Raw genomic sequence first — 16,062 nt, 5'->3', positions numbered from 1 at the left:
TTGTCAGGCTGAAGACCCAGGAAGGAGCCAAGGTTGTAGTTCCAGTCTAAAAGCCAGCCATTTGCTGCGGAATTCCCTTTTGCTCAGGGGAGGTCAGTGTTTTGTTCTATTCAGATCATCAACTGATTGGATGAGGCCCACCTGAATGATCCAAGGCTACTTGATTTACTCAGAGTGCACTGATTTAACTTTTAAATTCTCCTCACAGAAACACCCAGAATAATGTTTGACCATATATCTGGGCACTGTGGACCAACTAAGTTGACATATAAAACTAACCATCACAGACACCTAAAATTTGTTTTTATTCTACCTGCAACCTGTTTAATAACTAAGTATACAATTCTAAGCTGCAAATTCTTTTTCCTCACAATATTGGAGACATTTCCATAATGCCTTCTGGCTTGTAGTGTTCCTCCTTAGAAGTCTGATACCATTTTGATTTTTTTTTTTTTTTTTTTTTTTTTTTTTTTAGTTTAAACTCTGTAAGCTTTTAGGATCTTCTCTTTTCCCCACTGGTCTCTTTACTCTCATTATTTTATATACATCAGACCTTGATCTGGGCCTCCTTCACTCTCTGTACTGGGCATCATTGGGCCCTTTCAAATCTGAATGCTTGTGTCCTTCATTTATGAGCAATTTTCTTAAAATGATTTCCTTCTTTCTATTTTCTCCATTCTATTTTTCTGAAATTCTTAAAGTTTGAATGTTGACTCTCTCAAACTAATCTTTTTTTTTTCACTTTTTTCTTCTATAATCCATTTCTTTTAGTACTAGTTTTTAGACACTTTGTCTACGTTATCATCAATCTCTTTACCAGGCATTCCCTTTGTGTATCATATTTTTAAACTCTAGCATCTCCCTATTGTTTGTAAAGTAATACTCCTTTTTTATTGCATGCTGTTTTAAAAATTCAATACCTTATCTCTCTAAAGATACAAGTTATAGGGGTGGGTTGTCTATGGTTTTTTATTTTTGTTTTTTATTTTTTTAACTAAAATAGCATTTATTCAGCCTCTTATGCCAAAATGTTTTGTGCATATACCACTATAATTAGCATACTCTGTATAACAAGCAAAATTGTACATCAAATTGTATTTCATGTTACCTGATTATTTAAAAATGTAAAGTGAAATGGTTGATCAATTCCTTTTAACGTTACCAGTAAATAATTCAGCAGTAGATATGAGGCACAAAGCCTTAGTAGAATATGACACAAGAAGAACAAAAATGTAATTTTCACTTAATTTATCATAATTTGTTGTGAATATACAGAGACAAGTTTTTTTTAATATTGTGTTTACAAACATTCTGGCAATAGCTTTATGTAACAAGACATAGCATACCAGGCCTGCCACTCAACTTTTTTTATGGTTAGGTCTCAGCTTTACTATAAAGCTGTTTAAAAAGAAAAAATATCTTGGCAAGAATGCTGTTAAACATAGTAAAGAATTTAAGATAGCAAGAATACAGAGCTAATAAAAGCCAAACATTGCAGCCTAAACAAAATTCATACAAAAATATAAGAACTGTCACTGGTTACATAAAATTTTGCCTACTGGCTAAAACTTAATTAGTACAAAACATGCATTTTAGAATCTTTAGCTAACAAGTTCAAAAAATACCAGGGTCTATTTGAAATGATTCCTCTCCAAAGCCAAAGGGTAGGCAAAATTAGTTCAAATGTGATAACACATTCTAATGCTAAAAAAAAAATTCAGTGTTGTTGAAGGAGAGGTAAATTCCAGAACTTTGGAGGCTCTGTCGGGCTGCAAAGGGCTATTTCTCTGGTTCACTTAAAGCAGCAAATAAAAGAGCCCAGGATGTCAAAGGGCAAGACTGCCGCACCGGGCTCTGACCCCCTCCCCACCCCCATGCTTCAAGGCATGCCGTTCTGCTAGCTAATGATAAAGCAAAGCAGCCCCCTCCACCCTAAAACATCCTTCCCCAGGTAAATAAAAGTATATAAGGAGGGGGGAAACTAAAATATACTCATCTACAGAGTAAGGATTTTGAAATACCAATCTATTCCCTGTTTCAAAAATGTTAACTGGAGGGGCGCCTGGGTGGCGCAGTCGGTTAAGCGTCCGATTTCAGCCAGGTCACGATGTCACGGTCCGTGAGTTCGAGCCCCACGTCGGGCTCTGGGCTGATGGCTCAGAGCCTGGAGCCTGTTTCCGGTTCTGTGTCTCCCTGTCTCTCTGCCCCTCCCCCGTTCATGCTCTGTCTCTCTCTGTCCCAAAAATAAATAAACGTTGAAAAATGTTAACTGGAGTCATCTGGTCATTTCTAATTATATCGTAATGATGTATCCAGTTTCTATTTCTGTGGATTTATCACTAGATACCTCTAGTCAACAGTATCAACTTTATTCCCAAATAGCTTAACCACTAACACACTTGCTGTGTATCATCTGCCAGAATGGTGAAGCATTAGAAGAGAGGAAAAAAAAAACAAAAAAGATATTCAGGCAGCAGGCAACAATATGGCCCTTTCACACAGTAGCATCTGAATGGCTACTGAATAGTCCAGGAATAATTCCAAAAACAAGAAAAGTCGTGCATTTTAGTAATGATGTCATAATGTTCACAGTTGAAATTTCCTTAGACATCGCAGTTTCTTTACAAGGGAATCTTGATTTTTCTTAATGTTCCTATGAGTCAAGACTTGACCTAGTAGCTTTCTTTTTCCTCTTCTTATGGTTTCTACTGCTTCTTTTTTTGTTTCTTGTTACTGTTTCTCCTTCACTCCTTTTCTTCTTTTTTGCTTGTACCCTCCTCCATCTAATCTCACTCTGATAAGGACTCTGAGGATAAAGGTTTATCTTCAGGATACGTCTTTCTTTTTTCCATGAGTCCTCTCGTGTCCTTTTCTTTCTCAGCTGCGTCCTTAGACTTATTTTTTAAACTATCCTTACTGCTTCAGTTGCTGACCTGGACTTCTCAGAAGATTTATGTGAATGGTTCTCTTTCTCCCTTATTTTTTATCCTCATCTTCAGAATCTGAAGATCTGCTAGCAGAGTCAGAGCTTAATGAAGAAGAAGATGAATACCTACCAGATTTTTTCTTTTCTTTTTTCTTTGTCTTTTTTTTTTTTTTGGATGAGCCCTTTGTCCCCCTGACAATTTCTCTCTGTGTTTTTCTATTTCTTTCTTCCAGTTCTCATTCATTTTTTTTCTTCACATTCAGCCAATGCCTTGGAGCCTTTCTTTTTCTTTTCTGGTTGTTCTTTCCCTTCTTCCCAGGGAGGCCTTGGTGAATTCAGGCCATCTTGAATCGTTGACCCTGAAGACTGGTTCAGACCCCTGGATCTGGGCATTGCCATTGGGTGCATATAGGCCACCCGATTGTCCCATTTCCCCAGGTGCAGGACTGAGGGCACGGTCAGACACCAAGAGAGATCAGACCAGAGATCTTTATGGGTTGTTTTGTTTTGTTTTAGATGTGTTTGGTCTCTTTCCTAATTTTTTTCTTTTTCCTTTTTTTTTTTTTTATGTTTGCTTTGGCATTTCATGCTTGTGGCTTTCCTCTAATATCTGCTGACCCTTGACTACTGATCATATTTATACATGATTGGAATAGTTGCATGGGTGCTTATTGTCTAGTAGGCTTCTCTGAAAGGTAACCTGGCTACGTTATTTCAGTGGGCAGAACTTCATCATCTGTAGGACTTTGGCCCGAAGGAAAAACCCTCCATCCTCCTGTTTAGCAGATAGAAGCTTAAAGTGTAGCATTCTAGGACTCAAATAAGGAAAAGGAGAGAGGAGTTTTATAATTCAGAACAGAGCCTTTCACTTATTCTTCTAGTATATAATATAGCAGCACCCACATCTATGTCTTCTTGTGTCCATGAGTCCAGAATCTATCTGGTTCAACCTCTTCACAAAGAATAAAGCTCCCAGCTTGTCCTAAGTTGGAGGAAGGTGATGTCATTACCCTGCAGTCACCCTGTGGCCCAGGGGAGGGGAGGGGAGGGAGATCTGGGAACCCAGGGAGTTCTTAATCACACTTCAAGTATTTCTTCAGTCTCAGCTGGATCTGCATCACCCTACTTTTCAGAGTTACCAGTGGCTTAATTTCTCAAGCTTTTCTGCAGTTATATGCTTGATTCTGTTTGAATCCTGGCTTCTCCCAACACAAGGTGACGTTTCAACTTTCTCTGGACTGCCGAAGAACTTGTCACTGCGTCTGCTTTCTTGCTTCTAATTTTTTTTTCTGTTGTTTCCTCTTTAGGTTACATTTTTACTGGTGGATGTATCATCCTGTCCTTTGGAGATCCTTTCATTATAATGTGACTGCTGTTTTTGGAGGGAGACTATTCAGTAAGTCACTTTAAGTTCTGTTAAGTGGTAGAAAAAAACTCCACATGCAGGATCCATGGAGAAGAAGCTGAAGACGGCAGGGCCAGACTAGGACAGACTGGCCTCTGAGGACTGGCCCTTTGGCCAAGCCTCTATTTGAGAACGTTGGGAGCTGGGAGGCAGAATTCAAGCATTACGGGCAAGAAAAGCAATTGCACGGCCCCTCTGGGAGAGGGGAGGAAAGGAGAGATCCAACTCTGCCCAGTGCTATTTTCCAATAGTCAGGCAAACTGATTTAATCAGTGGGGCATGACAGTGGGGCCTGTGGGCCATAGCAGGTCTCATAGAGATAAAGAGGTTTCAGGGAGGTCCCTCGGGTTAGAACAGAAGCTCAGCCAGCAACTCGCTGAACCGTAGGGCACAATCTAGCTTCTGTGGGAGAGGGTAGAGAGTGGGTGGGAAAGCGTCCAGAGTCTCCAGGCATGCCTGAGCCTGCTTAACCCGCCTACGAGTTCTGTGCTGTGGGTTGGGGGGGGGGGGGGGGGGGCAAGAAAAAATTCTAACCACAATTTTACTGTGTGGTTTATGATTTTACCCACTTCTGGATAATGCGAGTTGTTGACATCACCCTTAAAGCAGTGATGACAGCTTCCTTTTCTGTGTTTGTTTCCCAAATGCAAAAGGACCTTACTATCTCAGGGCAAGCCCTCAGGCTGGGGTCTGCCACTGCTGGTTGCAGATCCTGCTCTGGAATTTTCATTGCTCTGAGAGAGAGAGAAAGGCTCAGTCCGCGGACCCAGTAGCCTGGGCCAGTCCTGCAGAATCTGGGGTGGGGTCCAGTCAAAAGCAATGTGGATCTCGGTGGGCTTAATTATGTACAGGGCAGTACACTCGATTACAGTGGAGGGCGCTGTTCCGTCTAGCGTGTTCAGTCCTAAACTGCCATTCAGATGCATGTCTATGCGGCTTCCTCATGAAGGAACTGCTGTGCTAGGCCTTCATTGCCGACCAGGGACTGCTTTTGGTTGCTCTGGTGCCACAGGCAACGTCAGAGGGGAGAAATAAATCAGCATGGGTGTGGTGATTGGTTAGAAGACAGGTATTGAGGCTGCGCCTGGGTGGCTCAGTTGGTTAAACATCCTACCTCAGCTCAGGTCATGATCTCACGTTTCAGGGGTTCGAGCCCTGTGTTGGGCTTTGTGCTGACCCCTCAGAGCCTGGAGCCTGCTTTGGATTCTGTCTCCCTCTGCCCTACCACTCATGTGCTCCCTTGCTCGCTCTCTCTGTCTCTCTCTCTCTCTCAAAATAAATAAATAAATAAACATTAAAAATATTTTTTAATAATAACAAACAAAGAAGATAGGTATGGAGAGGAGTTTGTGGGAATTGGGGGTTTAGGACAAGCTGACCTAAAGGAAGGTAATAAAATACCTCAAATAGCGGCCTCTTTTTTTTCTTTTTCTTTTTTTAATGTTTATATCTGAGAGAGAGACAGAGAGAACTCACAGGCAGGGGAGGGGTAGAGAGAGGAGACACAGAATCCAAAGCAGGCTCTCTATCAGCACAGAGCCCGACGTGGGGCTTGAACTCATGGACGAGTGAGATCGTGACTGGAGCCGAAGTCAGACACTTAACCGATGAAGCCACCCAGGAGCCCCAAATAGCTGCCTCTCTTATCTTCATGTCTAAAGCAATCAGGACTAAATCCTTTCTCTATTCAATGTCCCTTATTTTATTATCTTCTTTTAAATCTCCGCACTTTGGTGACATGATTTTTTTAAAATAAAGACACAGATGCTCTTTATTCCTCCGAATGAAAGGAATGAGACTGCATTGATAGCAACAGAAAAATTTTTAAAGAAAAATTTTATATATCCCTTAACATAGAGAGGCAAAACAAAACAAAACTTAAATTCAGCTAATGAGCATATGTTACTTTAATAATTATGTTTTTCTAAGATATTTAGGAAAGAACAGAACACTGCACTCATATAAGACTTATTTTTTTAACTTTTAAAATAATACTTATCGTTTTAAGTCACAATCACAGAACATACTGGGGTTAAATATGTGAAGATATTATGGGGAACCATTCTAAAGGATGGTAATTATTACATTTTTTTGTAATTCTTATACTTTTAAATTTCCCCTAGAAAAAATATAGCTTTACTTCTAAAAAGTAAAAAAAAAAAAGAAAAATTCCCTTATTTAGCCATAAAAGCAGAATGAAATGAGATATTTACAGCCTTGTGGCCACCAGGAAGACAGAATATGAACCAAATGCAGAAACGCTTACCTCTTTCCTGTGTTTTGTCTTCTTACCCTTTTTCTTGTTTGCATTTATCTAATCACTGATTCAAAATCATATGCTATGCATATTCTATGTTCAACATCCTTACGTTCTGGAATTTTAATGGTGAACCAAAACACAGGTCCCTATTCTCCTGATCCTGACCTGTGGTGATGGTGGATTTGGACTAATGGATAGATGTTAATCAGTTATCACACATTCCAAAATAAATGTGCAGTGATATCTATGATCCCACCTGAGGAAACAGGGGACACAGGGAGCAAGAGGGTAAATGACACCATAGTCCATAACAGAGAGTGGGGATCCAGTTAGAGCAGGAAGTGAGAATTTACTGAACAGATATATTTTAGGCTTCTGGTTTTGGACCAGGCATAGAACTACTGGGAGCTTTCAGCTTTTGCACTTAAAGATTTGACTCTGAAAGTCATCATCAGTAGATGAATGATCTTTGATCGTGATTAGTGACCCTAACCTTCAGTATTATATTTCCTTAAGTCTTCACTCACCTCTTTCAATCAATTTTGGCGCTCAGAGCTTTATTCTTTCTGGATCTGTGAAAATCCGTCATATGTCTGGCTATGATGGTGTTATTTCACTACCTCTCAACCCTTGTATCTTTGCACATGCTCAGCATATTTTTCAAAATTCTAGAGTATAAACTAGAATGTCATAGAATGTCAAAGAACTCTGAATAGCTTTTTTTGTCTATCATGGAAATTTACTGGTTTATCTTTTTTTCTGAATTAAGATGTCTGATGCCTTTAGTGTGCAGAGAGCAATACATAGTAATTTGTAGTAATTTAAAAGTTCAAGAATAAGCAGGAAGAAGGGCTAGAGGTAGTAGAGAAAGGCAGATAGTGTTATCTTCATTTAATAGGGGTGAAATAAGGTAAATGAGAAGTTAAGTGAGTTTATAAAGGTTATATCATAAATTACTGGCAAAGACGGTATTCAAACCCATTTTTTTTTTTACTCTAAATCCTATGCTTTTTCTATAGTGTACCTAAATCAGTATTTGGAAATACATTTATATTGTGTTTTAGGTTTATGGAGGTTTATCCAAGAATGCATGTATTTCAACCTATCTCTGAAGTTCGATTTTGACAAGATTTCCCAATGTACTTTTCCCACTCTATTAAACTTTCTTTATGTGGCCATAAAATTTTAAGTTGCTGACTTAAAGTTTTACACTTGATGTGCAAATAGGTATTTGCAGGACGAGTAAAATTTCTGAAATAACATTAAGGTACTAACCACTGATGCTAGTCGTTTCCAAATAGTTGAATTATATTTAGACCAGAAGATGGCATAAGAGCTATAGCAATGGAAAATTACACACAACAGTTTGTGGACTTTCTTAAAGGATTGCATTATAAACTAGTATATATGTTATGTAATTATTTTTTTTCTGATAAAAGAAAGCATTTTTTATCCTGTGAAAATTTATACTTCCTTTTAAATTACATAATGACTCCAGAAAAACATGTAACTCAAACACACACACACGCGCGCACACACACACACACACACACACACAAATCAAAATTAAAACCACTTAAACCTCATAATTCAGAAACAACTATGACTAACACATTAAACACCTGGGGGATAGGGGTGATGTGCATGCCTTAGAGGGCTATGTTTTTATGCCTGGGGTCCAAGTTCTATGTGTTTAGGGTCAGTTCTATGGAGGATCAGAGTTTATGCCTGGAAAGGCACGATTCATATCCTGAAGACCCGAATCAATTCTAAAAATACAAATTTCATATACAGAGTGCTGGTTCCCTGCATGTATAGCTAGGTTCCATGTTTGCAGATTGATATTCCATTTTTGGAGACAGATATTCTATATATGGAGTTCTTATTTTCATGTCAAAGAAACCAGATTCTATTCTTGGTGAATGATATCCCAGGTATGGAGTGACAGATCCTATGGTTATAGGGCCAGTTTCCTTGCTTGGGAATTAGGACAAACACACCGTACCAGGTTCCAGGCCTGGGAGACCAGGATCCATGTTTTACTTGAACATAGGTTTCACTTAAAGGGTTTAGGACTGGGGAACTTGGGTAGCTCAGTTGGTTAAGTGTCCAACTTCGGCTCCGGTCACTATCGCACAGTGCGTGGGTTCAAGCCCCACATCGGGCTCTGTGCTGACAGCTCGGAGCCTGTAGCCTGCTTCGGATTCTGTGTCTCCCTCTCTCTCTGCCCCTCTCCTGTTCATGCTCTGTCTATCTCTGTATCTCAACAATAACTAAATATTAAAAAAATGTTTTTAAAGGATTTGGGACCGATCAAGGATATAGATATGACTATGAGAAGTAACACACAACAAGCTTATCGTACAGTGCTTGGACAGAGTTGTATGAGAGGAGAATGTCCCTCATAGCATGAGTCCATTCAGAGACTTATGGTGAGTGTGTGACCACTCAGAAAGGGATGAAGGTAAAGGAATTCCTAGGAGAGAGGGAGATAAAAGTGGGAGCTTTTAAGTCTAGAGGATATTGCTCGACAGCATGGCAGGGAATCTCTGGGTCACAGAGCTCCAAAGGGGAGTGGTAGCTTGGGATCTTATAAACATAAGGCTCTATCTTATCAATGACCAGCAGATCTGAGTATAGTTTCATAAGGTCTGTAAAGAAGACAGGCTCTAAATGGCTAAAATTCTGCTTGTTTGGGTTATTTTTATATGTAATATATATAATGTTTTATATATATATATAATTATATATATTATAATATATATAATGTAATATATAATATCCAATAATATATAATATATACATATAATATATATAATGTAATATATATTTTATATATATAAAGTTGTGTATGATGTCTGTGGGCTTCTGAGTTGACAGTTCTTAGCCTGTAGTGAAGAATAAGCAATTTAGGGACAAATGCAGAGAGGCCATTTTGGCTTATTTACATAATATAGCATATAACTAAAATCCAAGTACTATGTCTGGGTTGCCACTTTCCACACTGGTAAGACCACATTCCATGTTTGAAGAAAGACATAGACATAGATAGATAGAAAGAGATTTGGACATAGAGTGCCAGATTCCTTCCTTGTAAATGCCAGGATTCATATCTTGTAGAGTATTTTGAGACTGAACTGCCCAGTATCATGGGGAGTGCCAGGTTCCACATTTGTAAGATCAGGTTATATGCTTGGAGATTGAGCTTCCACATACAGTTTGCCAAGGGTCAAGCGTCATGAAATGTGCATGGAATTTGAAATTCTGGAAGTGCCAAGTTCTATGTCTGTAGGGCTCCATATTTGGAGGTGAGGATTCCACACATGGAATTTCATGTTCTGTGCCTGGAGGCAGTTCTGTAAAGGGAGGACTAGGTTCAGTGCCTGAGGAGCTATCTCTCCATACTCAGAAATCCAGGTTTTACCCATTGATGGCTGCTTTGAAACATAGATAATCAAATTCCATGTCTAGAGTTAATTATCAAGACTGAAAGAACTTGTGTCATGCTAAGAAGTCTAGATTCAGTATTTCAGGTCCAGTTGAGTAAATTCCACTCTTGATGGATTAGATACTATTTTTTTGGGTTCAGGTTTCACTCCCAAGAGGTTATGTTCCAAGCCTAAAAAAAAAAAGAGATCTCAAACAGATAGGAGGCCATGCTTTGCCTAGAAGGCCTAATTCCATGGCTAGAAGGCCCTGATCCACCAATAGAAGCCTAGATTCCACACTGAGAAGAAGTGATTCTATGGCTGGAAAAGCAGGATTCACATTTGGATAGACTTCCCATGCCTATAAAGTTAGATTATCTACTTGGAGTGTAAGGATCAATGTTTGAATAACTACATTCAACACTTAGAGGGCCAAAGTTTATCCTCCGAGGGCTGAGTTCCTCAAGGAAGCTTAGATGCCAAGACAGTAAGAATGAGTCTTATATGGAGAACCAAATTTTATGTGGAAAGGCATGATTCACACCTAGAACTAAATCAATGACCAGAAGCTTAGCTTTCACACATGAAGTACTAGGTTCCAAGCCTGGGAGACCTAGGTCCTTATAGTATCAACTTCTATGACTCAAATGTCAGGTATGAAGGCTGGATTACCACATTCCACATTTGTAAAACTATGTTTTGTGCTTCAAGAATGAGATTCCACAGATGGAGCATCAATTTCCATTCCAGTAAGGTCAGGCTTTATGCTTAATACTGAGATTTCAAAGGTGAAGTATCAAGTTTGCTGCCTAGAAAATCAGGTTCCATATCTTGAAAAGTCAATCTCTGTATCTGGAATGCCAGATTTCTCACATTAAGACAGTGTTCCGTGCTTGAGGATTGGGATTTCACACATGGAATATCAGACTTGATGCTTGTAAGGCTGAGGTGCATTCTTAGAGATTGAGTTCCCACATATGCACTGTCATATTCCATGCTTGTAGGGTCAGGTTCTACACTTGATGACAGATTTTCCACCCATGGGATGTCATGTCCTTTGCTTGTAAGGCTAATTTCTCTATTCAGATATTGAAATTCCATACATTGAGTGTCAGTTTCCATACTCACAGGGTTGGGTTCTAGACATCAAAATTCCATACATGATGTGATAGGTAGCTTAAGAAATTAGGCTCCATGACTTGGCAAGCTGAAGTCTATGATTAAAATATGAGCTTCCATGTCTGGAGTGTAAGACTCCTCACATGTCAGGTCAAATTCCATATTAGTAGATTGAAATTCTAACATGGAACTCCATGATCCATGATGCATTTTTTGTCTCCTAACAAGAAGTGACAGTGTCCGTGACTGTTAATCCAGTTTCTATTTATGGAGACTGAGATTCCACACATACAGAACCAGGTTCTCTGCTAATAGTTCCAAATTCCATGCATGGAGATTAAGATAACACACATGGTGTGTTACCATGCTTACAGGTTCAGATTCATGCTTAAAGATGGATATTTCAAATGTGCTACTCCAGATTGCATGCTTTTAGAGCCAGGTTCCACATACAGAGATTGAAATTCCCCAATGGAGCGTCATATTCCATGCTTGGAGATTGAGATCCATACACAGTATGCCAGGTATTATGTCTGGAATCAATGTTCCATCTTTTGTGGAGTCAAGGTCTGTGATTGAAACACCAGGTTCCATGACTGGAGTTCTGAGTTGCAAACATATCAAGTCATGTTCTATGTTCGTAACTTGAGATTTCACAAACTGAAATCCAAGTACCTTGTTTGAAGGGTTATATCCAAAACAGACAGCATGAAGATTCCATACGTGGTGTGTCAGGTTCCATACGTGGAGATTAATATTACATACATGGAGTTCCAGATTTCATGCCTGGAAGACCAGGTTCTATGATTTAAGGAGTGTAGGTCAATGCGTGACAAGCAAATGTAAATGCTGGAACCCATACTTCTGTGGCCAAAGTCTACATTTGGAGGTTGAAATCCACACGTGGAGTGCCACATTCCATCATTGTTGGTCCATGTTCCATACATGAATGTTATATTCTACACATAGGGAGAAAGGTGACAAGCTTTAGGTCCATATTTCACATAAAGATACAAATCTTTAAAATCTATTTGACTAGTAACAAGTTCCATGCTGGAAGACAAGTTTGCATGTCTTGGAAACATAAATTTGAACAGTGAAAGCCCATGCTCCTTGTTTGGATTACAGATTTCAAATATATGAAGCCAAGTTAAATGGAGATTAAGATTCCATACATTGAATGACAAGTTGAAAGCTTTCAGGGACAGGTCCAATGTCAAGATTGAAGTTTCACAGATGGAGCATCAGGTCTCATTCTTTTGGGGGCTAGACTCCATGTGTAGAGATTGATAATCCACATGTGAGGTTCCAGGTTCCATGCTGTAAGGCCTGGTTCTGTGTTTGGTGATTGAAATTCTATGCACAAAATGCTATTTTCCATGCTTTTAGGGCCAAGTCCATGTTTGGATATTGAGAATATATGTGTGTATTTAATGTTCCATGCCTGAGGTTAAAGGTTCCTTGCCTTGGAAAGCCAACAGCCATAACTCGCATCCATGTCCAATGTCTGTAATGCCAAGTTTCACCCATATAAGACTGTTCTGTGCTTGCAGTTTGAAATTATATATATGGAGTGCTTGATTCCACGTTATTAAGACCAGATGAATTTCTTGTAGATCTAGGTTCCGCATATGAAATGCTAGTCTCCATTCCAGTTGAGCGAAGTGCCATGCATAGAGTTAGAGATTTCAGGCATGAAATGCCAAGTGCCACGGATATGGAACCCAGTTTTTGCTTGGAGATTGAGATTCTATGCATAGAGTGTCAGTATCATGTATATAGAGTCTGGCGCCATGTTTAATGATCGAGATTCCAGAAACGGAGTACTAGTTGGCATGATTTTAAGACTAGGTTGAATATTGAGATTTCACACATGGAATGACAAGTTAAATTGTTCTTGGGCCAGATGCCATGTGTGGAGATCGAGGCTCCACATATGATGGGAGATGCTAAGCTTGTACAGTCAATTAAAATGTTTAGAAATTGCAGTATTAAATATGTACTGAAAAATATTATGCATAGTTTCATGTATTGCAGTGTTAACCTCTGTGACTTAAATGCCTTGAGGGCCAGGTTCATGTCTTGAGAGCCAGGTTCAGTGCATGTAAGGCGGTGCTGTGTCTCATGCATGGGGATTGGGATTCTACACATACAACACTGGATGTGCTTGTAGATACATGTTCCATCAGTGCGTGTGTGATTATACATTGGAGTGCCGGGTTCCATGCTTAGAAATAAAGATTTCTCACAGGAAGTGTGAGGTCCTTTGTTTGTAATGCCAGGTTTTATGCTCAGGGATTCAAATTACACAAATAATATATATCATGTCCTATGCTTACAGTGTGGAGATTGAAACTCCTTATGGTATATTAGTTTGCTTGGACTGCCGTAACAAAATACTATCAACTGGATGTCTTAAACAATAGAAAGGTATTATCTCACAGTTCTAGAGGTTAAAAGTCCAAGATAAAGGTGCTAGAAAATGTGCTTTCTGGTGAGGCCTCTCTTCCTGGCTTGCAGATAGTAACCTTCTTGCTATATCCCCACATGGTCTTCCTTCCCTCTGTGCACACACCAAGAGAGTGATCTCTGATGCCTCTTTATCTTTGTATAAGAACATCAGTCCTATTGGATTAGGGCCTCAGCCTTATGACTTCATTTCACCTTAATTACCTCCCTAAAGGTGCTATCTTCAAATAAGTCACACTGAGGGGTAGGACTTCTAGACATGAACTTGTGAGGGTGCAATTCAGTCCATAACGCATAGTGTGGCAGATACAGTGCCTCAGAGATCAGTTTCCTTGTTTTGGAGGGCCAATGCCTATGGCTGAAATGCCAATTTCCATGTCTGGAATATGAGGCTTCAAACATGTCTGGCCATGTTTCATTCTTTTTTTTTTTTTTTTAATTTTTTTTTTTCCAACGTTTATTTATTTTTGGGACAGAGAGAGACAGAGCATGAACGGGGGAGGGGCAGAGAGAGAGGGAGACACAGAATCAGAAACAGGCTCCAGGCTCTGAGCCATCAGCCCAGAGCCCGACGCGGGGCTCGAACTCACAGACCGCGAGATCGTGACCTGGCTGAAGTCGGACGCCCAACCGACTGCACCACCCAGGCGCCCCTCATTCTTATAATCCATACCTCCAGTGCCAATGTCCATGATTATAGGTCCAGGTTCCATGCTTGGAAATCAAGCATGAAATGCTAGTTTCTGTACTCGTAGGGCCATATTATACCTCCTGGATGTTGAGATTCCACACATAGAGTTTCAAGTTCCTTGACAGGAAAACCAAATTCTATATATAGAGAGCCAAAATCTATGACAGAAATACAGATTGGGCACCCAGATCCACACCCTGAGGTTGTTCATGTTTGGAAATTGAGAATCCACACATATGATGCCATTCTCCATGCTTTTAAGGCTTTGACTGCTACATTGACATTAAGATTACTAACGTGGGGTTCCAGTATCCATGACCAGATCAGTTTGCAAGTTTTGACAAGCCCGTGTGAATGACTGAAATACAAGGTTATATATTTGTAGTGTCGTGTTCCACACTTGAGCCAAGTTCCATGCTTTGAGATCGATATTCCACACATGAAGTGCTAAGTTCCAAGCCTATAGAGCCTAGTTTTTATGCATGAAATTCAAAGGTCTATATATGGCAGACTGGATTCTATGCTTTTGGGGTCAGTTTTCATGTTTGGATGTTGAGCATGCATTCACTGAGAATGAAATTCCATACCTGGGCAACACGAGATCATGTCTTACAAGGACAACTTCTATGACTTATATACCAGATTCCAACTTTACCACATTCATCACAGTAAGTCCATGGAGATTCAGATTCCACACATGGAATCCCAAGTTGCATGTTTGTAGAGCCTGGTAACATGACTGGAGATTGTACTTCTATATATGAAATGACAGAGGTTTCATACTCTGAGTTTGAGATTCCATAAATGGAGTGTCAGCTTTCATGCTTGTAGTGCTGAGTTCCATGTTGCAAACTGAGGTCACATACGTGTAGTGCAAAGTTCCATGACAGGTCACCAGGTTCCTAGTACAGTCAACATCTATGCCTATGCCCAGGAGCCACATGTAGAAGTCCAAATTCCACACATAGAAGACCAAATTCTATGCCTAGAGAATCAAGATTCACATTTTGTACTAGTTTTCTGTAACTGGAAAGTCCAATTCCATAATTAGACGTCTAAGTTCCCTAACCGAAAGGCTACATTCTATACCTGGAGGGCCAGATTTCATGGTCAGGGTGTTAATTTTCACTGGAATTCCAACTACATACCTGTAAGGCTGTGTCTCGTGTGGAAAATCAGAGTTTATGCCTGGAAAGGCAACATAAAAGTTTTAAATCAACATCCAAAACATCAGATTCCAGAGTTGGTTTGTCAGATTCCATTCCTCTAGACTCATGTTCTACACAGAGTTCCTTATTTGTAGGGTGAAATCCTATGTTTAGGGCCAGGTTTCACAACCAGATGACCATGGTTCATGCCAGGAAGGCTGGGTTATGTGCCTAGAAGTCGGGCCTCATGCCTGGTGTGCCAGCCTTCCTGGACATACTATATAGTTCCAAGTACAAAGGCAGGTTTCATGGCTGTAGGGTCATATCTGGAAGACCAGATCTCATACATGGTAGGATGGAATTCAGGCCCGGAAGTGCTGAATCCATGTTTGGAGGGCACATTCCATGATTGCATGCAACTTTCCACTTCCACACTGGAGGGACACAATCAAAGCATGGGACCAAGTTTCAGGCCTGGGGGTAAAGGGCGGGGAGGGCTCATTCCATGCCTGCAGGGCTACATTCCATGCCTTAAGAGCCAGGTTCCTATTAAAGAAGAGCCATGCTTTTCCAAGCCTAGAAGACCAAGTCTAAAGCCTAAATGTTCCAGTTGCAT

The 16,062-nt window shown here is 40.0% G+C and overlaps 1 pseudogene; it reads right to left on the bottom strand.

The window, feature by feature from the left end:
- Window positions 1-2,585: 2,585 nt before the first annotated feature.
- On the bottom strand, window positions 2,586-3,358 carry LOC106984674 (protein FAM133B-like; annotated as a pseudogene).
- Window positions 3,359-16,062: the final 12,704 nt, after the last annotated feature.

The sequence above is a fragment of the Acinonyx jubatus genome, chromosome F2 (assembly GCF_027475565.1).
Source record: "Acinonyx jubatus isolate Ajub_Pintada_27869175 chromosome F2, VMU_Ajub_asm_v1.0, whole genome shotgun sequence".
Taxonomy (NCBI): Eukaryota; Metazoa; Chordata; class Mammalia; order Carnivora; family Felidae; genus Acinonyx; species Acinonyx jubatus.
Note: the sequence above shows the minus strand (reverse complement) of the source record. Positions and strands in the feature narration are given on the sequence as shown.